Genomic DNA, 24,424 nt, shown 5'->3' with positions numbered 1-24,424 from the left:
TTTCAAAGAACGGGCGGGGGGGCACTCAGCTAGCTGGTGCTCAGTGTCAGTTAAAATTTTGAACTCATAAGAACTGGCCAACAAGTCTTAAAATATTTACCATTCTCCATTAAGACTTTGCAGGGAGAAGACACTGGAATTTGCTTCTGCTTCTTAAATCTATCAATTACAAACATCCACACTTACCCTTTAGATGTCCAGAGAAGTACCAATTACCAGCAGCAGCATCAATCCAATAGTGAGGCAAATGCTCCAGCCAAACTTAAGTGCCTTCACTGAGCATGAAGTGGCCAAAGAAAAGAGATTGCAGTAGCCAAGGAAGTTGATTAAGGTGCTTAAAAAAGCTAAAACTTTGCTTTATCCCTGCATCTGAACCCAAGTATTGTATGCAAGAAGTAAAATGCTCAAAGACGTATCAAACCTGCAAAGGAAAGATACCCTCATAAGTACTTGCCACACACTATGGAATGCAGGCAGGCAGAGAAACTGCAATGGAGAATGAATATAAGAAGAAATGCATTCATCTAATCAGCATCTTTTAAAAAAGTTATGCACCAAGGCTAGAGCTGTAGCTGAATACAAGGAATACAGTGTTCAGGAAAACTCTTCTTTCCCCATTATATCTAATTCCTTCCTTATTTATTTACCTAAACAAACAAGCTTGTGCGTACCTAGTAAGAAGTGTTTAAATATCCCAGCCTACAGTTAACCCTTTAATATGTGATAGTTCTACATATAAGCCAAATAATTTTTCATGCCCTGACAACTGACCCCCTTCCCTCCAGCTCTCCCCACCCTTTTCTTTATCTCTTGCATGCTTCAATGTACAGCTAGAGTAATGCCACTTTGTGTTCAAGACTGCCACAAAGGGAGAAAAAAAGCTAATAATGTTTTTCTGGACCAGCATGGGAATCACTTCCCTTTAAATCAAATCGGCAATGTGTACAGGAGCCTCCAGTTGTGGAAGTCCAACTCTGATCAGCCCTAACTAGAGCTGCAAGGCTGAGGTTCTTTTCTACAAGATTGGAGGTTCTCATGCACTGCTTTCCTTCCTCTGTGTGCGCCACCAGACAATGACAAACCAGCAGGATGCAGAAAGACCATTGCTGAATAAAGAATATTCCTGAAATCTGCAGCTATTCATTAATAAATATCTTTTTTACTTGCCGTTCTGGGTGGCTCCATTGATTTATCAATTTGCTGTTTATAGTATCCTCAGCAGTAAACATACTATTATTGCATATGAATACACCCACAGAAACACCCAAACACACTTGTGAAGGTTTTCATAAGAGCAATGTCAGCCATAAGGTTGAGCATGAAAGGAACAGAAAAAAAAGAGCGTGAGCCAGTCATGAAGTATGGATGGATTGTGTAACACCCATTGAGTAACACAGAATTCAATGGCCATTGGGCACTGATTGGTCAACTTTGTGTAAGGAACATATTTCTCAATTGGGGAAGAGGAGATCTTTCCCGCTTATTGCACTATAGTCTCATTATACAGCCTTAAATGTTTGAATAAACTACTTGCACAGAGACATGTGACTAGTAGTCAGAACTCTTGATATAATAAACCATGAAACATATCAGTCAAATTTAGTTGAATACATGTTCTATTAAAATCACTCACAAGTCAGCTTAGTTATAACAAAGCTTATATGTATACAAATATCTCTATGATTTTATATAATATGATTTTATATATATAAAATGTATATTATATATGTATATATGTATGTATACAAACACCCACACATACAAGCACACTCAATAAGTATGAGGTCCAAATACCACCATTTGACTCTTTAAATTTGTATTATTGGTAGACCAATAGCATTTTGTCAGAAAAATCAGAAGTGTCAAATAACTAGGAAGAATACATTTTTGGTTATGAAAGAAAAAACAAAGGATCTGTCCAAATGCAAACATTGAATGGTTTGCTTATACAAGCGACATGCAACTTGCAAACGTTTATAAAGAGAGTAATGTATTCAGTATTTCCAGTTAAGTAAGTTCACTGTCATTTTATTTCTTTTAGTGCAGAGAAGGATAGCGTCTGAAAGGCCAAAGGCCAAAAGCCACAACAACAACAGTAATAATAATAATAATAATAATAATAATAATAATAATAATAATGATGATGATGATGATGATGATGATGATGATGATGTTGGAAGGGACCTTGGAGGTCATCTAGTCAAACTCCCAATTTTATGACCTTTTTGTGAAAGTCATTAAGCAAATCACCAGTCATTAAGTGAATCTATGGTCATTAAGCAAACATTGCAACCATTAAGCGAACCAACAGCTTGCTATGGGCAAGGTTTTGCCAAAAATCAGAAGTAAATGTCAGTTTTTGGCAAAACTGTTCTAAAATATGGTCACATGACCGCAGGACACTCCAGATGGCCATAAATGCAGTCTTTTTGCTGAGCACTCAAAGTGCAGTCATGTGACCACGAGAGGAGGGAAAATACAGCTTTCAAGTATCTGTTACTGTAGCTTCTGTCAATATAGTTCCAACCCAAACTTTGGGAATCTGTTTCTTGACCTGGACTTCCTCAAAGGACTGACACAAATCTAGTGGTCACCTTCTCTCTTACTGCAAAGTACTAGCATGAAGATTTATCTACCTTGTCTATCATATCTGGAATTGAATATATTATATATTAGAATGTTTTATTTCTCCCTTATCAAAAAAGTTGCTATAAATTTTAATGACATTTAATAATAATAATAAAGTTGGAAGGGACCTTGGAGGTCATCTAGTCCAACCCCCCCACTCAGGCAGGAAACCATATACCATTTCAGACAAATAGCTGTCCAGTCTCTTCTTAAAAACTTCCAGTGTTGGAGCATTCACTGCTTCTGGAGGCAGATTGTTCTAACTGTCAGGAAGTTTCTCCTTAGTTCTAGGTTGCTTCTCTCCTTGACTAGTTTCCATCTGTTGCTTCTTGTCCTGCCTTCAGGCACTTTGGAGAATAGCCTGACTTCCTCTTCTTTGTGGCAACCCCTGAGATATTGGAATATTGCTGTCATGTCACCCCTACTCCTTCTCTTCATTAAAATAGACATACCCAATTCCAGCAACAGTTCTTTATATGTTTTAGCCTACAGTACCCTGATCATCTTTGTTGCTCTTCTCTGTACTCTTTCGAGAGTCTCAACATCTTTTTTACATCGTGGTGACCAAAACTGGATGCAGTATTCCAAATGTGGCCTTACCAGGGCATTGTAAAGTGGTATTAACACTTCACGTGATCTTGATTCTATCCCTCTGTTAGTGCAGCTTAGCGTTGTTGGCTTTTTTGGCAGCTGCAGCACACTGCTGGCTCATACCAGAGGGAGAAGTGCTGGAAAAAGTTGGATGATAAAGGTCACTGAATTTGGGGAGAGCACATATTTAGCACTGACAGATTAAGGGTGGCAACAAGTGTAGAAAACTCCTATAAGAGAAACTGATGCCATTCTCAACCTTAACTCTCATTAGTCTTGGAAAGCTACCTGAAATTGTACTGCTGAAATTCAACTATCTTGACACAAAATTTATACAGCCAACCTTCTAACACCAGGCATGTCAAACTGCGTCACGCCAAAACCGCACTCACTCCATTGCCGGCAATGTGGAAAAAGTCCCAACGTCACGTGACATTGTGAGTTTGACATACCTGTTCTCAGTGCTTTTTTTGTAAAAGGAAAAGGTGCCGGAACTCACACATGTCATACAACCCGCCTTGCCTACCCTACAAGGTTCCATCCAAAAAAGGTGCCGGAACTCCGTTCTGAGCGTTCTATGACAAAAAAAGCCCTGCCTGTTCTACACCATATTCAAGCAAACATGTCTTATTCACTAAATCAGGGGTCTTCAAACTTGGCCCTTTTATGACTTGTGGACTTCAACTCCCAGAATTCTTCAGCCAGGCACGCTGGCTGAGGAATTCTGGGAGTTGAAGTCCACAAGTCATAAAAGGGCCAAGTTTGAAGATCCCTGCACTAAATTAAAAACTCTACAATATCTTTTCATGCATACATTTCTTAGTGCTTTGCTAAACAGCAGAAATCATGCTCCTGCCTTGTTAAAAGATGCACTGCACTTTCCAGTTTCTACTCATTGTCAGTTTTTGTACCCTTTCAGTCACACCCCTTCCCAGGCACATCTGAAAAACTAATCCATAACTACATAATAATGCACTTCTTGTGTTTACACTTACTCTTCCAAACATCAAGCAGAGATGCATCTTTTACAGCCATAAGGTAGGTATCTGACTTCCATGGAAAATGCCAGTGTGCCACTAATTAAAAGCTGATTGTTTATCATAGAGGAAATGGCCATTGTTTGTCTTGGAACATTAAAGCAGGACTTAGGAGACCAACATTCAGAACAGAAACACTCCTTTCCCATCAATAGGTCAGGTCATGGTTGATTTAGGGGAAAAGTTCCTCACTTTCTTCACTAGTAATCTTTGCAATGAAAACCCACCACATTGATAAGCATACAATCAAAAGACTGTTTTGCTACTAAGCATAAAGGATGCCTACACATTAGAGTTTCACCACCATTGGCATAAGCACTTTATGTACATTCCGTGTTATCAATAACTTAAAGGAGCCTTTTAAAATTCATCAATGTTATCTTATCCAGTAGAACCATTTTTCTAATTTGCAGGTGGCTTTTTTCTTTTCTCATTTTGAGAAGTGTTGTTTTAATCTTAGCCAGGCTTTTAGACATATGGCAGGAGGTTAGAGACTAGCAGACTTCAACATGCTAAAGCCAGGGAATTTTTCACTAACTCGGTGTTTGAAAGAAGCAGATTCTTCTTCCAATTATATTTACCAGAGAACAACTTTTCTTCATGCACTGCAATTGGGTTTTTCCCCCATTATCCTGTCTATACTAATAGCATACCTATTGATCATGCAAGTAACTTCACAAATAGTAAAACATGTCTTCTATCTACATGAATCCCACCTGCCTGCTTAAAAGACTAAGGCAATTTGCCTTAACCATACCAATTAAATTAGCCCACTTCTATCTGCCCACCCATTCTGGGTTGTCCCTTTCACCAAAAAGGAACTTGTGAACTTGTTAGTTTACTGTACAGCAAAAACTGTATAACAAAAACCATGATATTTTCATTTTCATAGCCAGATACGAACCTAAATGTTATATTATTATTATTCTCTTTCAGTTTATACCAGTGTGTCAGTTCTCTCATCCCTTTAATCAACTGGCTGTCTCACTGAAGATAATTGCATCTTATTTAGATTATTGACAACCTTTGTTTCAGCATTTGTCCACGCCAATGTAAACTTATCTCTGCCCTCAGTTCTTTCACTTTATTTTTATTTTCTTTCTTTGTCATTAAATATGGCTTCTATTCACACTGTACCAAAAAGAGAATGCAAGACACAAACCTTTTATTCTTGATTTTGCATGGTTAAATCATGATTATGGATCTAAATCTAAATAATATAGATTTAGTTTTATATTAGTTCCACCACATATCTGGTCGGCCCCTGGAATTAGATTGCTGTGGGCTAGATTGCTTCCAAACAGCTTCTTCTCAGCTGATGATGATCACAGAGTGCTCTTTGGTTTAAGGAACTCCAATAAATGAGAGTGAAAAGATGTCTTGGGCAATGGTGGCAGTATGAATGGTTGCATTAATGAGTAAATGCTTCTTTCAGATTAAAAAAGAAGATAGGAAAATGCCCTTGGCTCTGAAAGAAAAAGGAGTAGGCCTTCTCTTGAAGAAGTCATCTCTTGATCCAGCTATACTAGACAAGTACTACCCTGTCTCCCACCTTCCTTTTATTGGGAAAGTTTCTGAGAAAATGGTAACATTTCAATTACAGAAACTCCTGGGGGAGTTTTACCTAGGTCCCTTCTAGCTAATATTGAGATTCAGGCACGGTAGGGTAACTGCATTCGTTGCTCTGGTGGAGGACTTTCATTTTGGTCTAAATGGTGAGAGTGTGCTTCCCTTGGCCCTCTTAGACCTCCTGATATCTTGCTGGGGGAGTTTGGTATTGTTTTTACAATGGTCCTGTTCATATATTGTTGGACTGGTTTAGTGAGAAGGAGGAAAGAAGGAGTGATGAATCTGTGGTTATTCCAACATGGGGTGCTATATGGTTTGGCCTTCCTCCTGCTACTATTTAATATCTATATAAGGCTGTTGGGAAAGGTCATCTGTTGATTTAGGTTGAAGGTATCATCAGCTTACTGGTAATACCCAAATTTCCAGCACCACCAGATTAGAGATATTGTGGGAATGCTAACTCAGTGTCTAGAGGCTATGAGGGTCTTGGCAGTGGTGGGATTCAAATATCTGAACAACCACTTCTGGTGGGCTGTTCTGGGCGTGAGATGCCTCCCCGGGTCAGAATGGACTTCCTGAAGTGGCATCCATACACTTCCAGCAGTCCATTCTGGGCCACGTGAAAAAGGGCTAGAGCATCATCTGGTTTGCTGAAGTCAACAAAAAATTAGCTACCAGTTCTACCAAACTGGTGCAAACCGGCTGAATCCCACTACTGGGTCTGGGTGGATAAACACAAACTGGAGCTTAATCCTAGAAAAATATAATTGCCATTTGTCCAAAAACATGTTGGTTCAGATCTCAATGATAACTCTAGATGGGATTATCTTCTCCTTGAAGGAGCAGATCTAAACTTTGGGAACCTCCTGGGCTTATGACTCCTGCTGGAACAACACCCAGGAACCATCATCAGAAGGACTCTGCCCATATCAGCAGTGGTAGTCCCAAACTGGTTCCTAAATTCATAAATAAGAAATTACAGATTGTTCCTTTACCCTTTAATGAACATAGATAACTTAATAAATACACTCTCAAATTAAGTGGAAAGTATTCAAAAGAATGTCTAAACAACTTGAGTTTTTTTGTTACTGGTGCAGATTGCCTTTGAAGATGGCATGCTCATTATTTTTATAGCAGAGGCTAAATTGCCATTTATATGGAATCTCACAGTTTGGGTATTTGGCATCACCAAGGGACTGGGGAAAAAACGTTTTACAACCCCCTCAGCTAAAATGTTTGGTGATCTAATTATTTGTGGCAACTTCATATGCTTGTCCCCCACCACACCCCAGATTAAACAAAAGCAAAAATAAAGAGACTATTCTTATACTATTTTTCTCTTTTCATTCTCAGTGCTCCATCTTAAACTCAAGACATATATTTATGTCCTCTTAACCCTCTAATCCCCTTCATGGATTACTGCTTTGTCGTGGCGAAGGGGCTTGCGTAACTCAATGAAGCTATGAGCTATGCCGTGCAGGGCCACCCAAGACGGAAAGGTCATAGCAGAGTTCTGACAAAACGTGATCCACTGGAGAAGGAAATGGCAAACCACTCCGGTATCTTTGCCATGAAAACCCTATGGACAGTACCAAAAGGCAAAACGATATGACGCTGGAAGATGAGCCCCTCAGGTCGGAAGGTGTCCAATATGCTACTGGGGAAGAGCAGAGGGCCAGTACTAGTAGCACCAGAAAGAATGAAGCGACTGGGCCAATGCCGAAAGGACGCTCAGCTGTGGATATGTCTGGTGGTGAAAGGAAAGTCCGATGCTGTAAAGATTTTTTCACCATAGGAACCTGGAATGTAAGATCCATGAATCAAGGAAAGCTGGACGTGGTCAAACAAGAGATGACAAGACTAAACATCGACATCTTAGGTAACAGCGAACTAAAATGGACAGGAATGGGTGAATTTAATTCAGATGACCATCAGGTATACTACTGTGGGCAAGAATCCCTCAGAAGAAATGGAGTAGCCTTCATAGTCAATAAAAGAGTAGGAAAAGCAATACTGGGATACAATCCTCAAAATGACAGAATGATCTCAGTTCGAATCCAAGGCAAACCATTCAATATCACAGTAGTCTAAGTCTATGCCCCAACCACCAGTGCTGAAGAGGATGAAATTGACCGGTTCTATGAAGCCCTACAGCACCTTATAGAACTGACACCCAAAAATGATGTCCTTATCATCATGGGGGATTGGAATGCTAAAGTAGGAAGCCAAAAGATAACCGGAATAACAGGCAAGTTTAGCCTTGGAGTATAAAATGAAGCAGGGCACAGGCTGATAGAATTTTGTCAAGAGAATACGATGGTCATAGCAAACACTCTTTTCCAACAACCCAAGAGACGGCTTTACACATGGACATCACCAGATGGTCAACACAGAAATCAGATTGACTATATGCTCTGCAGCCAAAGATGGAGAAGCTCTATACAGTCAGTAAAAACAAGACCAGGAGCTGACTGTGGCTCAGACCATGAGCTTCTTGTTGCAAAGTTTAGGCTTAAATTAAAGAAAGTAGGGAAAAGCGTCAGGCCACTCAGGTATGAATTAAATCATATCCCTGTTGAATATACAGTAGAGGTGACAAATAGATTTAAGGAATTAGATCTGATAGACAGAGTGCCTGAAGAACTATGGACAGAGGTTCGCAACATTGTACAACAGGTAGCAACCAAAACCATCCCAAAGAAAAAGAAATGCAAGAAAGCAAAATGGCTGTCTGAGGAAGCTTTGCAAATAGCTGAGGAAAGGAGGGAAGCGAAAGGCAAGGGAGAAAAAGAAAGATATGCCCAATTAAATGCAGAATTTCAAAGAATAGCTAGAAGAGATAAGAATGCCTTCTTAAATGAACAATGCAAAGAAATAGAAGAGAACAATAGAATAGGGTGGACCAGAGATCTTTTCAAGAAAATTGGAGAGATGAAAGGAATGTTTCATGCAAAAATGGGCATAATAAAGGACCAAAATGGCAGGGACCTAACAGAGGCAGAAGAGATTAAGAAGAGGTGGCAAAATTACACAGAAGAACTATACAAGAATGAGCTTAACGCCCCTGATAATCACAATGAGGTGGTCACTGACCTCGAGTCAGACATCCTAGAATGTGAAGTGAAGTGGGCCTTAGAAAAGCTGAGCAACAACAAAGCTAGTGGAGGTGACAGTATTCCAGCTGAGCTATTCAAAATCTTAAAAGACGATGCAGTAAAAGTGCTACACTCAATTTGCCAGCAAATTTGGAAAACTCAACAGTGGCCACAGGATTGGAAAAGATCAGTTTACATTCCAATTCCAAACAAAGGCAGTGCCAAAGAATGTTCAAACTATCGCACCATTGCACTCATTTCTCATGCTAGTAAAGTTATGCTTAAAATTCTACAAGCTAGACTCCAGCAGTATGTGGATCGAGAACTACCAGAAGTACAGGCAGGATTTCGAAGAGGCAGAGGAACTAGAGATCAAATTGCTAACATACGCTGGATCATGGAGAAAGCTAGAGAGTTTCAGAAAAACATCTACTTCTGCTTCATTGACTATGCTAAAGCCTTTGATTGTGTGGATCATAACAAACTGTGGCAAGTCCTTAAAGAGATGGGCATACCAGACCATCTTATTTGTCTCTTGAGAAACCGATCTGCGGGCCAAGAAGCAACAGTGAGAACTGGACACGGAACCACTGATTGGTTAAAATTGGGAAAGGAGTCCGGCAAGGCTGTATACTGTCGCCTTGCCTATTTAACTTATATGCAGAGCACATCATGAGAAAGGCAGGGCTAGATGAATCAAAAGTTGGAATTAAGATTGCCGGAAGAAACATCAACAACCTAAGATATGCAGATGATACCACTCTAATGGCAGAAAGTGAAGAGGAACTAAAGAGCCTCTTGTTGCGAGTGAAGAAGGAGAGTGCAAAAGTTGGGTTGAAACTAAACATTAAGAAAACCAAGATCATGGCATCCGGCCCTCTCAATTCCTGGCAAATAGATGGGGAAGAAATGGAGGTAGTGACAGATTTTATTTTCCTGGGCTCCAAGATCACTGTAGATGGGGACTGTAGCCAAGAAATTAAAAGACGCTTGCTCCTCGGGAGGAAAGCCATGGCAAATCTAGACAGCACACTAAAAAGCAGAGACATCACCCTGTCAACAAAAGTGCATATAGTCAAGCCTATGGTCTTCCCAGTTGCAATGTATGGCAGTGAAATCTGGACCATAAGAAAGGCTGAGCACCAAAGAATTGAAGCCTTTGAACTATGGTGCTGGAGAAGACTCCTGCGAGTTCCTTGGACTGCAAGGCAATCAAACCAGTCAGTCCTAGAGGAGATCAACCCTGACTGCTCTTTAGAAGGCCAGATCCTGAAGCTAAAACTCAAATACTTTGGCCACCTAATGAGAAGGAAGGACTCATTGGAGAAGAGCCTAATGCTGAGAAAGATTGAGGGCAAGAGAAGAAGGGGACAACAGAGAATGAGGTGGCTGGATGGAGTCACTGAAGCAGTAGGCGTGAGCTTAAATGGACTCCAGAAGATGGTAGAGGACAGGAAGGCCTGGAGGAACATTGTCCATAGGGTCGCGATGGGTCGGACACGACTTCGCAACTAACAACAACAACCCTCTAATGGAAAGATGTTTATATCTTGTAGCTCTCAGTTTATTTATTTGTTTATTTTTATTTTAATTCCATTTATATCCCACCCTTCTCCGAAGACTCAGGGCGGCTTACAAGCTTAGCATTAGCCTTCATTCTATGTATAAAGGTCAACCTCTCTATAGGCAATAAACACCCCATATCTAATGCCTTCCTGTTCTGATGAACAATTTCCCTCCCTCTCTAACCAACATAGCTAATGACCAGCAGTAACAATGTTGACTAGGAATATGGGAGTTGGTAGCCAATCCAGCTAGAGAACACTGGATAGAAGACCACAAAGCCAAAGAAGATGAAAGGATAATTATATATGCACTCTTCATGCCATAAAATTTTAAGTTACAAAACTCTGGCCATGTTTACCATAAAGAACTGGCTCAAACCATATACAGATTTATGTATACACTCCCTAGTATTCTTAACTGGAGCCAATAAGTAAAAGGTTAGAAGCAGCAGCACATTGCATAAATCAAAGCTCCTTCAGGTCTACCCTGTCTAAGCAAAGATAACTTTATCACAGTTTATTAATGGAAATAGAGGTGTGCTTTTAAATGTGGAAATTTAAGATATGGTATGATGGAAGCATTCTACTACACAAAATAAATACAGTCTTCTAGGATGCCTTATTAATGACTGCATTAAGCAGCATAACCCAATTAGGTTATACCAAGTCACCACCATCCAAGATCCTGTATCTCTGTCCAGTGCTCACCTGACACCCTTAGAGCAAGTGTCGGTGGATTCCTACTGGTTAAGAGCCATGGCTGTTTCTTATCACAGAGTTTCAGGGCCAGGGTTGGTAGGGCCTTGACTCAAAATTAGTGGGTTTGAGGATATCTAGAATTTTAAAACAAAAACGTATCCACATGCATACACAATCGTAAATTGACCATTATCTATTGAAACAATATTAAAATAATTGTTTTAGAGTTAAATGATAGTTTGGCACTGGAAACTACCAGCAACGTGAGGACAAACCAATAAACCAGGGGTCTTCAAACTTGACCCTTTTATGACTTGTGGACTTCAACTCCCAGAATTCCTCAGCCAGTGTGCCTGGCTGAGGAATTCTGGGAGTTGAAGTCCACAAGTCATAAAAGGGTCAAGTTTGAAGACCCCCTGCAATAAGCCACAGGCAATCATCCCAGAATTTCTGCGACTCACAGGATGTCCTGCCTTAAAGAAGCAGTTGTCACTTTTATTACAGTTAGGCTTAAGAGATCAAAAGCATAAGCACAGAATAAGGAAGTATTCATTAGATCTTATTCATTTATTAAATTTATATACTGCCCATCTGGCCAAAGGTGATTCTAGGCACCTAGATCTTCCAGGTCAAAATGCATTAGGAGAAGCTTCTGCTGTGGTGGTGGTTTGTATCCAAGAGAATCCAAAAAAGGAACTAATTTGTCTGAAGTAATAACCCTGTGATTCAAGTAACCTCATTATCAACCACACGAATCATGATCGTGTAACCTGTATTAAAACCTTTAAGAATCATTCAGTATTGAGTAAACGGTGCACATATCACCTTTTAATCTTTTCAGAAAGAGGTGGAATTTCCTGGTATTAGATTGCATCTCTGTGACTCACAGCATATGGGCATTGCTTGGCCTTTATTTATATATAATATTTCTTACAGGAAATACCTGAAATGTACTTAATTTAAAACTGGTCATCCACATTCTGCTTACGTACATGGGGTGGCTGAAATTTCACAATATTTCCCTTTAGGCACCAAAATTCAAGCACGTAATTTATAGACATAAATTTTTGCAGGCTCAGAATCTCTATGAATCTTGTGCTCAACTTTGAACTTGAAATTTTTTTCACTTTCCCTTTTTCAAAGAATGTGGATCCATTTATCTCAGTTCTCTTTATGACTGGTGAAAGCAAAAGAACATTCTCCTGTAATGTAGAAAACCAAAAGTACTATTTTGAAAATAATTTCAACAGTAGTGATAAGCTTCCATTCCCCAGCTACATGTGAAAGTAATAATTTTGTTTAGGAGACATGTGGGACAGGCTTCACAATACACACCAATTTGCTTCTAGTGACCTTGTACTAGTTCCATCTCCAGCATGTTCCATCTGAGTATTTTATCCTTCACTATTACTCTGGTGAGTCAGTATTTTTGGGGTCAGGTCTCACAACTTTAGGAACATATTCATAGAGCATGTATTTACCATGCATGGAAAAAATCCATAATTTCATAAACTCCTGCACAGATGGAGGCTTGGATTGCACGTATTATACAAAGCACTTTCCATTTCCATGAGAATTACTTCAATGTAAATAATCAACACAAGTTCAACTAGTCATTTCATGACAAGAACCATTTTTTTTCTAAGACTTCCTAATACAGGTAAATCCTGATATGTAGATATATACATAATGCTATGTAAATAAGTGTATATTCCAGACAATGGTTAAAGGAGGAGTGGTGGCCTTTAACTATTCTGTAAACTTAGACAGCTTGGCTCCCAAAGCATGGGTGCAATTGGCAACTTTTTCTATTAACAGGTCTTAAGAAAATTCTGCTTGAGAAAGCAATAGCACTTAGACTTGTATACCGCTTCAGATTGCTTTACAGCCCTCTCTAAGCGGTTTACAGAGTCAGTATATTGCCCCCAACAATCTGGGTCCTCATTTTTCTGACCTCGGAAGGATGGAATGGTGGCCTTTCTGACTGCACACAAAATTCACTGATCTGAGGGAGAAAATAAACCATTATAAAGGTAGACTAAGCTTTTAAAGCAGAGATTTGTAAATTTAGTGTTTTATGACTATCAGGAATTAGTGTTTGATATGCTTAACTTCCATACCATTGTAATTTGTACATGCCACATATCCTATTTTTTATTTCCTGTAGAGATTTTGAACAATAACCGTTAATCAAAGTTTGCAGAACTATTGTAGCAGTGTAGACACAAAGTCTGATTATGTTTCCAAACTGGCATGGCTAGCAAGAAATTCAAGTATTGAGCATATTTTGAGCACATACTCACTTGACTCAGAACTATTCAGACTTATAAGGATAATCATAGTTTCAACACATGCAAACATTAAAGTAAGCAATAGTTGATCTAGCTGCCATTTAATTGCATTGGGCCAAGGTAGCATTCCAGGCCCCATCAAACATAATCACAATTAAACTTCTTTTGCATTATCCCTCATTGGTTTTTACTGGAAGATAGAGACTAAAAAGGAAACAATTTTTGGGGTGAACTGCATTGAAAAGAAATATTGCAACTCCAAACAGGACTTCAGGATGGGACTTCTGGTTGCTTAAAAAAGTAAAAGAAGGGAGGCATATTATTGTGTAGCGGTAGTGGGTTCTGACCGCATGGCAATACAATGGACAAAGGTTCAGCATAACAGCTCTTTATTGGTGGAAGCACAGACTGGGCAATAGGGGCTACCTGTACCCCCTTATATACCTGGCTAGGTACACAGGTAGCCAATCCCTTTATGTGATTTTCCCGCCGGGCACTTATCAGCCAATCCTGTCTCAGTACAGCGCCACCTGATGGAATAGTGAGCTGCTGCTTGTATTTATTAATCCCCATACATAACACCCTTTCCCCATAAAAAAATAAACAATTTTTATTTTTTATAACACATGCTTCCTGGTGCTGAAATGACACGTTGCGACCTTCTTACATCCTTACATAGTCCTCCAAATAGGCAGGTGGCCTATGAGCCCTGGATGACCTTCTCAGGGTTTGCTCACTGTTCTGAGCAGCCTCGTCAAGAGCTGAGGCCTGGCTCTGTGCCCCTTCGACCGCATTGTCCTGGTGGGCCAGGGCTTGATGTTCCAGTTGTTGTTCAGTCCTGCCAAAACTTCCTGGTACTAGTTCAGTGTCCATGAGGTCCTCCTCCATCTCAGGACCCGTTGCGAGGGTAGGCCCATCAACCCGAGGCTTTTCAGGAACCCGCTTCCTGATTTGGTCAATGTGTCGCCTGACCTGACAGCCCCCCTCCACCTCTACAATGTAGGACAATGGTCCCGTTCTGTCAATCACCATCTCCTGAATCCACACATGACCTGGCCCATAGTTCCTGACCCAAACCAGGTTGCCTGTGTGTAGCTCTCTGGTGAGGATGGGTTGTTCCATCTCTGAGGCCACTCTGTCAGGGTGGAGTCTGTCCAACTTAGTGATGAGCCATCTGCCCCAACGCAGCTCTGCAGGGCTCTTGCCAGTAGTCGTACATGGTGTAGTATGTTGTGCAAGAAGGAATTGGGCCAACCTTTGGTGCCAGTCTCCACTGATGATGCGTCTCAATGCGTCCTTGGTCGTCCTCACCATCCGTTCTGCTTGCCCGTTGGACGACGGGTGGAAGGGTGCGGAGGTAACGTGTCTAATCAAGTTGGCCCTCGTGAAACCCTGGAAATCAGCAGATGTGAATTGTGGGCCATTATCCGAGACTATCACATCAGGCAGGCCATGCGTAGCGAAAAGTCCCCTGAGCACCTGGACTGTCTTGGCTGTGGTCATGCTAGTAACTGGTACCACCTCAAGCCATTTGGAGTAGCTGTCAACTACTACTAGGAATATTTGACCCTGAAAAGGGCCTGCATAATCAATGTGGACTCTAGACCATGGTTTGTGCATCTCCTCCCACTTGTGTACCAGTGCGTGCAGCTGTTCAGGCCTTGACCTTTGGCACGTGTAACATCCTGCAACTTGTTCCTCTATAGCCTTATCAAGGCCCGGCCACCACGTAACTCCTGGATAACGCCTTTATCCTGACTATGCTGGGGTGTCCCTCATGTAGTGACTGTAAAACCCTATCTCTGAGTTTCTCAGGAATGATGACCCTGCTACCCCACAATAGGCATCCCTTATGAGAAGATAGCTCATGTCTCCTCATGAAGAATGCCTGAAATTCCGGGCCTTGTCTCTTTTCCTGCCACCCTGAGGCTACCCATGCCTGTACCCTGCTCATGACCTTGTCAGCTTTGGTACCAGCAGCAATGTCCTTAGCGTGGAGCGGGCATTCTGGTAGATCCTGGATGGCCATTATCTGCTCAGCAGGTGCCGGATCCGGTTCAGCAGTGGTTAATGGTAACCTGCTTAAATCCATCGACATGGCCCATGTCCTTTCCTGGTTTGTGCACCAGTTTACACGTGTATGCAGATAAGAATATGGACTACCTCAGCATCCTGGGTGATAGGATCTGTGGGGTTTTTCTGTCAGTCGTGAACAACCCTAACAGAGGCTTATGGTCCATGAAAATAGTGAATTCCCTGCCACATAAGTAGTCATGAAATTTTTTGACTCCCGTCACACTATTGCCAGGGCTTCCTTATCTATTTGGGCGTAGTTCCTTTCTGCCCTTGACAGTGTTCAGGAGTAATAAGCAATGGGTCTCTGCTCCCCATTGTCCTCTATGTGACTTAGGACAGTGCCCACCCCATAGGGGGATGCATCACAAGTGATGCAGATGGGTTTGTTTTGTATAAAATGTGTGACAGTTGAGTTACAGGACAATAGGTCTTTTAAATTCCGGAAACTGTGCTCGTGGACCTTGGTCCAACTCCAAGGAATTTTTTTTGTCTAAGAGCCTGTGTAAGGGCTCAGCAATTGCTGCTTTGTGGGGCAAGAAAGCATGATAAAAATTTAGTAACCCCAGGAAAGCTTGCAATTCAGCTTTGTTTTTAGGGGTTGGAGCCATCTTAATTGCTCTTACCTTGGAATCAGTGGGGTGAATTCCTTTGGCATCAATTCTGAACCCCAGGAATTCAGTAGATGCCACTCCAATGCTGCATTTGTCCTTTTTTAGTTTTAATCCTGCAGAGCGGAATCTGCTCAAAACAGCCTGCAGCCTGTCAGCCAAGACCTCTTCAGAATCTCCAGTGATAAGGACATCATCAAAGTAAGGGCATACTCCAGGTATGCCCTTCATAGTCCTCTCCATCACCTCCTGAAAGATTCCAGGAGCTACAGAGACACCGAACTGCAAACAGTTAACTCTGAAAGCCCCTCTGTGTGTAACAATTGTCTGAGCATCAGCCGTCTCCCTGGTAAAAGGAAGCTGGTGATACGCTTGCGCCAAATCAAGCTTAGCAAAGATGGTGCCGCCCTGGAGTGAGGAGAGGACATGTCTTACCGTCAGAACTGGGTAAGCATGCGGATTTAGGGCCCGGTTCACCGTGGCCTTATAATCTGCACAAATTCTCCCCATTCACTTTAAGTGGGGTGACTATTGGAGTCTCCCATTCTCCCCCTTCTACTGGTTCTAACACCCCTTGATTTACTAATTTGTCCAATTCGCTCTCAATCTTGTGCTTGAGAGTGAAGGGGACTCTTCGGGCCTTAATTCTCACAGGCAGGATATTGGGGTTTAACTTAAATTTTATTGGGGGGCCTGTGTATTTGTCGAGCTTGTCGTCGAATACGTCTGCAAATGTTTTGCAGACGGATTCAAAGCTTTTGGACTGGGTGTTATGGATCCCTGAGATCCCTATTCCAAACCAATTCAGCCCCACTAAACTGGTCCTCCGGCCCTTGGCTACCAGAATGTTCAAGGAACCCTGGAAATCCTTGAACCCCACTAACATAGAGGCCTCCCCCTTAACCTTAATAGGGGCATGCTGAAAATCGGCTAACTGAATGCTGGTGGGTTTCAATTGAGCCCACCACTTACTCTGGCTGCAAACCACTTTAAAAGTCTCATAAGAAATTATGGAGACTGCAGAGCCAGAGTCAACTTCCATTTTAATTTTAATTAATTTAATTTATTGAGATTTTTATACCGCCCTTCTCCCAAAGGGACTCAGGGCGGTTCACAGGGCATAAATATAAACACCAATACAAACATTAAAAAATAATTAAATTAATGCCCAAGTTAAAACCAGAATACTAAAACAAACCAATAAAAAACCCAAGTACCCCCATCAGGCCAGACCCGCTAGTTCAAATAAATGGGTCTTCAACCCGCGACGGAAGGATCGGAGGTCTGATGCCATCCGGAGCTCGACCGGCAGTTGATTCCATAACGCCGGAGCACCCACAGAGAAGGCCCTCCCCCTGGGGGCCACCAGTCGACATTCCTTGACAGGAGGCACCCTGAGGAGGCCCTCTCTGTGGGCGCGCACAGGGCGGAGGGGAGTCGACGCCGGCAGCAGGTGGTCCTCGAGGTATCGCGGACCCATGCCATGTAGGGACTTAAAGATCATAACCAAAACCTTGAACCTTACCCGGAAGACAACTGGCAACCAATGCAGCTCACGGAGCAAAGGTGTAACATGGGAGTACCGGGAAACTCCCAAGACAACTCTCGCGGCCGCATTCTGTACCAGTTGGAGCCTCCGAGTAGTCTTCAAGGGAAGTCCCATGTAGAGAGCGTTACAGTAGTCTAGGCGAGAGGTCACGAGCGCATGAGTGACCGTACACAAGGCCTCCCGATCCAGATAGGGCCGCAACTGGCGCACCAGGCGAACCTGGGCAAAAGCCCCCCTAGTCACGGTCACTATGTGATCCTCCAAAGTGAGTCGTGAATCTAGGAGGACTCCCAAGTTGCGAGCCCTATCCACAGGGGGTAAAAGCTCATCCCCCATAGAAAGAGGTGGAACATCCCAGGTGTCTCGGGAAGCCGGAATGTACAGCCACTCAGTCTTGTCCGGGTTGAGTTGAAGTCTGTTCCTCCCCATCCAGACCCGAACCGCCTCCAGGCAACGGGACATCACAGCGAGGGCATCACTGGGGTGGTTTGGGGTTGAAATAAAAAGTTGGGTATCATCAGCATATTGATGATACCCAACTCCAAAACCACGAATGATCTCACCCAGCGGCTTCATATAGATGTTGAACAGGAGAGGTGAGAGGACCGACCCCTGAGGAACTCCACAAGCGAGAGTCCTAGGGGACGACCTCTGCCCCCCTGCCAACACCGACTGCGAGCGTCCCAGGAGATAGGAGGAGAACCACCGAAAAACCGTGCCTCCCACTCCCAATCCCCTGAGACGCTGCAGCAAGATACCATGGTCGATGGTATCAAAAGCCGCCGAGAGGTCTAATAGGACTAGGACAGAGGAACACCCCCTATCCCGAGCCCTCCAGAGATCATTCACCAGAGCGACCAATGCCGTCTCCGTGCTGTGCCCGGGCCTGAAACCCGATTGGTAAGGGTCCAGATAATCCGCTTCATCCAGGACCAGAGGGAGCTGATGCGCCACCACACTCTCAACACCTTGCAAACGGACCTCCAGTTTGATTTTTAGTGTGAGTAACTGGTGGACCTCCATGTGAGACATGGTTCCCCTCTTCTCACAACTTTTGGAACAGGTGGGCTGAGGGGACTCAGTACCTTTAGGCCACGCGTCCATCGATTGGAGCTCATACAGGCTGTCTTGTGTGCGATTCTGGCAGATGGCTGCGATGTGTCCCATCTTGCCACAGGACCGACACTTTGCAGTTCTGAATTTGAAGGTCACTCTCGGGTGATTTCCTCTGCAACCGGCACACTTCTGGCGGTTTCTCGGTTGGTGCAGTTGGCACATTTGGTGCATTTGTTGGCCGTTGTGGGCTTCCGCTGGCTTCCATTGTCGCGCCGCGTTAGATGTCTTCCTGGCTTTTGTTGTAAGGCTTCAATCTCCGCCTCCTCCAACGCGTCCCCGCTCCCACTGTTCGCAGCCTCTCCAAAATGAATAGAACCACCTGGGCTGCTGGGTTGGATTTGATGGGTCGCGTTGACTGCCCCACTGGTGGCTTCACTGGCCAAGATCTCATCCTGAGCATCTTGGATTGTGATAGTAGGCCGGGCATATAGACGCTGCTGCAGCCGTTTGTCCCAGAGCCCACACACCATGCGATCTCACAGTCTTTCTTCTAGGTTGCTAAAATTACACAGTCAAGTGGCTTCTCGCAGAGCTGCGATAAATTCGGAAGCCGACTCACCTGGCCATTGGCACCGCTGGTCGAACTGACCTCACCAAGCCAATTCAGATATTCGCGGCTTAAAATGGTTGTTCAGCTTCTCTACGATGTCCTTGTACGACACGGTCTCGATCGCCGTCAGCACGCACAGGTTAACTGCCAGGTCGTGGATTGCTGGGCCACTCAAACAGGTCAGAGCTGCAGCTTTTTGAACATCGTCGGTGATGTGGTTAGCCCGCAGGAACACTTCTACCTGGCTGAGGTGAAACGCCCATCTCTCAGGGCGGCGGGTGTCGAACGGCAGAACCTGTCCGAATTTCACCATGGTGTGTCCTGTTTCTCCGGGGTTTTTTTTTCTCTGACCGCAAGTGCTCACTTACCGGCCGTAGATGGTTCGGGGAAAGATGCTTCTTTCCTCCGATCCTTAGTGACTTCAGCTCCTCAGGAGAAACAAGATCCCACCTTCATCGCCACTATTGTGTAGTGGGTTCTGACCGCATGCCAATACGATGGACAAAGGTTCAGCATAACAGCTCTTTATTGGTGGAAGCACAGACTGGACAATAGGGGCTACCTGTACCCCCTTATATACCTGGCTAGGTACACAGGTAGCTAATCCCTTTATGTGATTTTCCCTCTGGGCGCTTATCAGCCAATCCTGTCTCAGTACAGCGCCACCTGATGGAACAGCGAGCCGCTGCTTGTATTTATTAATCCCCATACATAACACATAAGTTTTCTGCTTTACGTATACAGTAGCTGAAAAATGTACTTTTGGACAGAACTTTGATTTTCCAGATATTGTTCCATAAAGCAAGAACTATACTGAAATTATTCTTGAAGTTTATATTTAATTGATTAACTTTATTGTCTTGGATGAAAAGTATAAATTAATTTGATTTCAAATACAGAACTGGAACCTTCCTTGTGTAAAGCTTGTACAACTATCCTATTGGTTCCCCAAAGGCCCTCACTCCTGTTGATTCTGTATACTTTCATTTTAATGCCCATGTTATGTCCACTCATTTCATTATATACTATACAAGCTACCCAAAGCAGCATTTCACAATCTCAGGAATTTAGGGTGTATGGACTTTAACCCCCAGAATTCTCCAGCCAGCATGAGTTCTGGGAGTTGAAATGCACCCATTTTAAAGTTGTTGAGGTTAAGAAACACTGGTCTAGACCATATAACATTAACTTGAGATAACCAATATGGGCAGTGTATAAAGCAAGTGGTTAATCCTGTATGGTATATAGGTCCAATTCTATTGTTACTACCATTAAAACAAAAAAGAAAAAACCCAGCTCTTTCAACAGAGACTGAAACAGGTTTGGTTCAAGTCCCTGCATTCTTTATCTTTATTGCTGCTGATAACCAACAATTTAATACACAAGCTTTAAGACTGAGCCAAAATAAGTATTCTTAATGCTTATTTGAAAAGTTCCAACTTTGCTAAGAACTGATTAAAAATTATTTCCATCTATTGGTGGGATTCAGCTGGTTCGCACCACTTCGGCAGAACTGGTAGCTAATTTTTTGTTGCCCAGGCCCAGAATGGACTTTCGGAACCGGTTGTTCACATATTTAAATCCCACCACTGTTTCCATCATACATGTTTTAATGACTAAAAATAGTCCTTGACTTACAACAACAATTGGCACCAGAATTACTGTTGTTAAGCAAGGCAGTTAAGTGAGTCACACCCAATTTGGCAACCATTTTTACCGTGATTGTTAAGAGAATCACTGCAGCTGTTAAGTGAATACAGATTCCCCCACTGACTTTGGTTGTTGGAAGCCGGCTGGGAAGGGGGAAAATAGTGAATGTGTGACCCTGGGACACTGCAACCATCATAAATCAAGCTAGTTGTCAAGTACCCAATTTGAAACGTGTAATTGTGATGATGTTCCAATGGTTATAAGCGTGAGGATAGGTTGTAAATTATTTTTTCCCAGTGCCATTATGACTTTGAACAGCTACTAAATGAATGGTTGTAAATCAAGAACTAATCTATTTGAGATTAGAAGTTGGATAGATGCAGTATCCAGTTCCCCCCAGTGGAGCTACTAATAAAAAAATATATAAGTTTCAAGATCAGGTAATTGAATAGAAATATTTTCTTTCTCAAAATATGCCAAACCAAAGGGAAAAAGAAAAAAGAAATAGATTTTCACATGGGTTACTATTTTTTCATCTGTGACATTATCAAAAACTTCATACTTGATTAAACATACAATTCAGTTTTATGTATGCATGTACCATGTTTTCCTGAAAATAAGACCCACCCCGAAAATAAGCCCTAGCCTGATTTTTTTGCAGTGGGCCTAATATAAGCCCTATCACAAAAATAAGTCCCAGGGGCTGTGTGGCCTGTACAAACAGCAGTGAGCATGCAAGGGCCAAAGGAGTGCGGTAGCAACTGCAGCCCGCCAGCCCCTTGATGCAGAGCAGGTAAGTACACACACGGAGGCAAAGACGGGGGGGGTAGTGTTTGGGTGCCTATGGGGTGCTTGGAAACTGAGTGATTTGCTTGGTTTCTAAGTGCCCCATAGGCGCTCAAACACTTTTCCCCCAAATGGAGATATGATGGAGACTGGAAGCTCCATCTGCTTGCAAATGGGGTGCTTGGAGATGGAGCTAATCACTTTGTTTCAAAGCACCCCATTTGCAAGCAGACGAAGCTTTCAGTGTCCATCAGATCTCCATTCAGGGGAAAAGTGTTTGGGTGCCTATGGGATGCTTGGGGCAGCTCCACCCCCTCCCCACTTGCTTCATCTCATAGCAGCGACGTGGCACAGCAGGCCACGTGGCTTCCTGCCATGAGTGGCCACAAGCAGTTGAAGTGGGCCAGCAACCATGTGGCCTCCTGCTGGATGGGGCTGTCAGTTCTGCCGCCACAAAGCGAGGCATGTGTTGGGGGAAAAATAAGACATCCCCTGAAAATAAGACCTACTGCCTCTTTTGGGGGCAAAAATATATAAGATGGGGTCTTATTTTCAGGGAAACACGGTAAGTATTTATGTATGTATGTATGTATGTATGTATGTATGTATGTATTTACGGTAATCAATTTATTTGCCGTCCATCTTGCCACAAGGTGACTCTGGGAAATTTATAAAATTAAAAGCAATAAACAATGCAAATATATATATAGCAATAAAATTATATATTAAGCTAAAAAGATGGAGAGGAAGTGCAGAGGGTGAAGTGGGAATCTGCTATTAGTTCATCAACCAGCTCCAGCATGGCACTCCCCATTGGGGCCCAAACCTGGTTTTCAGGCCCTTATGGCAGGTCAGGTGGGTGGGTGCAGATCTCACCTTGGGGGATGAAATGTTCCAAAGGACAAGAGTTACAGCAGAGAAAGCTCTTCTCCTGAGCCCTGCCAACAAAATTCCTTGACTGATGGGATCTGCAGCATCTCCTCCTTTGCCAGCATGGATGGGAAGGACCATCACATTGGATTATATGGAAATATATTGCACTGCATTCACTGCATCTTATTTTCAAGTAAAAATTTATAGAATAGTAATCTTTGCAATGCAGAAGTGGTAGCAAGTTTACTCGGAACAATTTGATAATGTTAAAATTGAGTGAAGCCATTACAATATCTTATTTACCACATTTCATTATACAAGCTTGAAATTCCACCAATTCCACCTGGCTCCATAATGGATAAAGATAAATAATGCTCCACATGGAATTTTGCCAGGTTGAAGAAAAGGCAAATTCAAATAAATGTTTCCCTCATCTTGGCTTCCTGGATTAAATAGTAAAAGCAAGATTAGCGACGCCTCAAATTTAATATCACTTAGTCTCCCATTTCCCATATGCTCTCATAAAAGATGTTTATAGCAGTTTGTACATGTGCCAGAAGTTGTGATGGGTGGCAGCTAAGTACAATATACTATCCTTCTATATTGTTATAAGTTTCCCTTTATGAATGATGTATGCAAATAACCACAGCAAACAACTTTCCAACAAGCGTCATTTTGATATATCTAGCTCCAATGTGTACTCTTACTAAACTCAAATATTACTCCCTCCTTTTCCCCCCAAACTAAAGCTAAAGAATCATATGAATGGTGATATTAAAACCTTTACATATGCCTCTGAAAGGTTAAGTGATTCTGTTAACAGTACTAAAACTAGGTAGAATCAGACCCAAATTAGATGCTTTTTCAAAAGACGACTGGGTTGCTTTTTCCTCGAGGGAATAAAAAGCAGTCCACTTGCCTTTTGAAAAAGCACCCTTGAAACAATTATGACCTGGATGACTGACAGTCTCCACAGACATACAGTCCCTAGTTAGCTTGTTCCTTGTTTAGGATTCTGTTCACAAGAATACTAACAGTATTCTGTTAGCAATACAGAGATTTCATCTACATTTTTAATTCTCTGCGTTTTCAGTGAAATTTGATCTTCACAAAAATGACTAAATGGAGGTGGAATAAGTCCCTCCTGCAGTAAGGATAATTTTTAACATGATACTTCTCTAATCAGCTTTTGAAAACAACCAGATAATTTCACGTTTTTTTTTAACTACTTGACTCTCTACAAATGAAATTGGACATAGATACGTCTATTAGGTTATAAATCTGATTAAACTAATTGTTGCATGTACCAAGATGTTTTCTTCACCATAGGAGTAATGAAGAATAGAATGTACCATCAACACTTGGAGTTTATCATCTGAAATCAATTGTTAAAACAGAAGTTCTTATTTTGGATGCATTGCTGAGTACAGGGAAAGGAGTTAAAATTTGCAGAGGTCATCTACTCTATTGCCACAATCACTTTCTCACAAATTAGTACTTGCTGACCCTCTCCATGGAGACGAAGGAGCGTTCAGGATAGTCTGCTGCTGAGGGATTCCTGAATGCCTGGGGAATTGCATTATGGTGTAGTGCAGGGGTAGGCAACCTCGGCTCTTTTATGACTCATGGACTTCAACTCCCAGAATTCCTCAGTCAGCATAGCTGACTGAGGAATTCTGGGAGTTGAAGTCCATGAGTCATAAAAGAGCCGAGGTTGCCTACCCCTGGTGTAGTGAGATAG

At 42.3% G+C, this 24,424-nt stretch overlaps 1 protein-coding gene across 1 annotated transcript in view; it reads right to left on the bottom strand.

Annotated features, from left to right (window-relative positions):
- Positions 1-577, bottom strand: part of SPDEF (SAM pointed domain containing ETS transcription factor) — a gene marked incomplete at its 5' end in the record, with an annotated part of 28,014 nt that extends 27,437 nt beyond the window's left edge. Inside the window, one exon of the mRNA XM_083361069.1 lies at positions 187-577. The remainder of the gene's footprint in view (positions 1-186) is intronic.
- Positions 578-24,424: the final 23,847 nt, after the last annotated feature.

Source organism: Vipera ursinii (genome assembly GCF_947247035.1).
Source record: "Vipera ursinii genome assembly, chromosome: 3".
In the NCBI taxonomy this organism is placed as follows: Eukaryota; Metazoa; Chordata; class Lepidosauria; order Squamata; family Viperidae; genus Vipera; species Vipera ursinii.
Note: the sequence above shows the minus strand (reverse complement) of the source record. Positions and strands in the feature narration are given on the sequence as shown.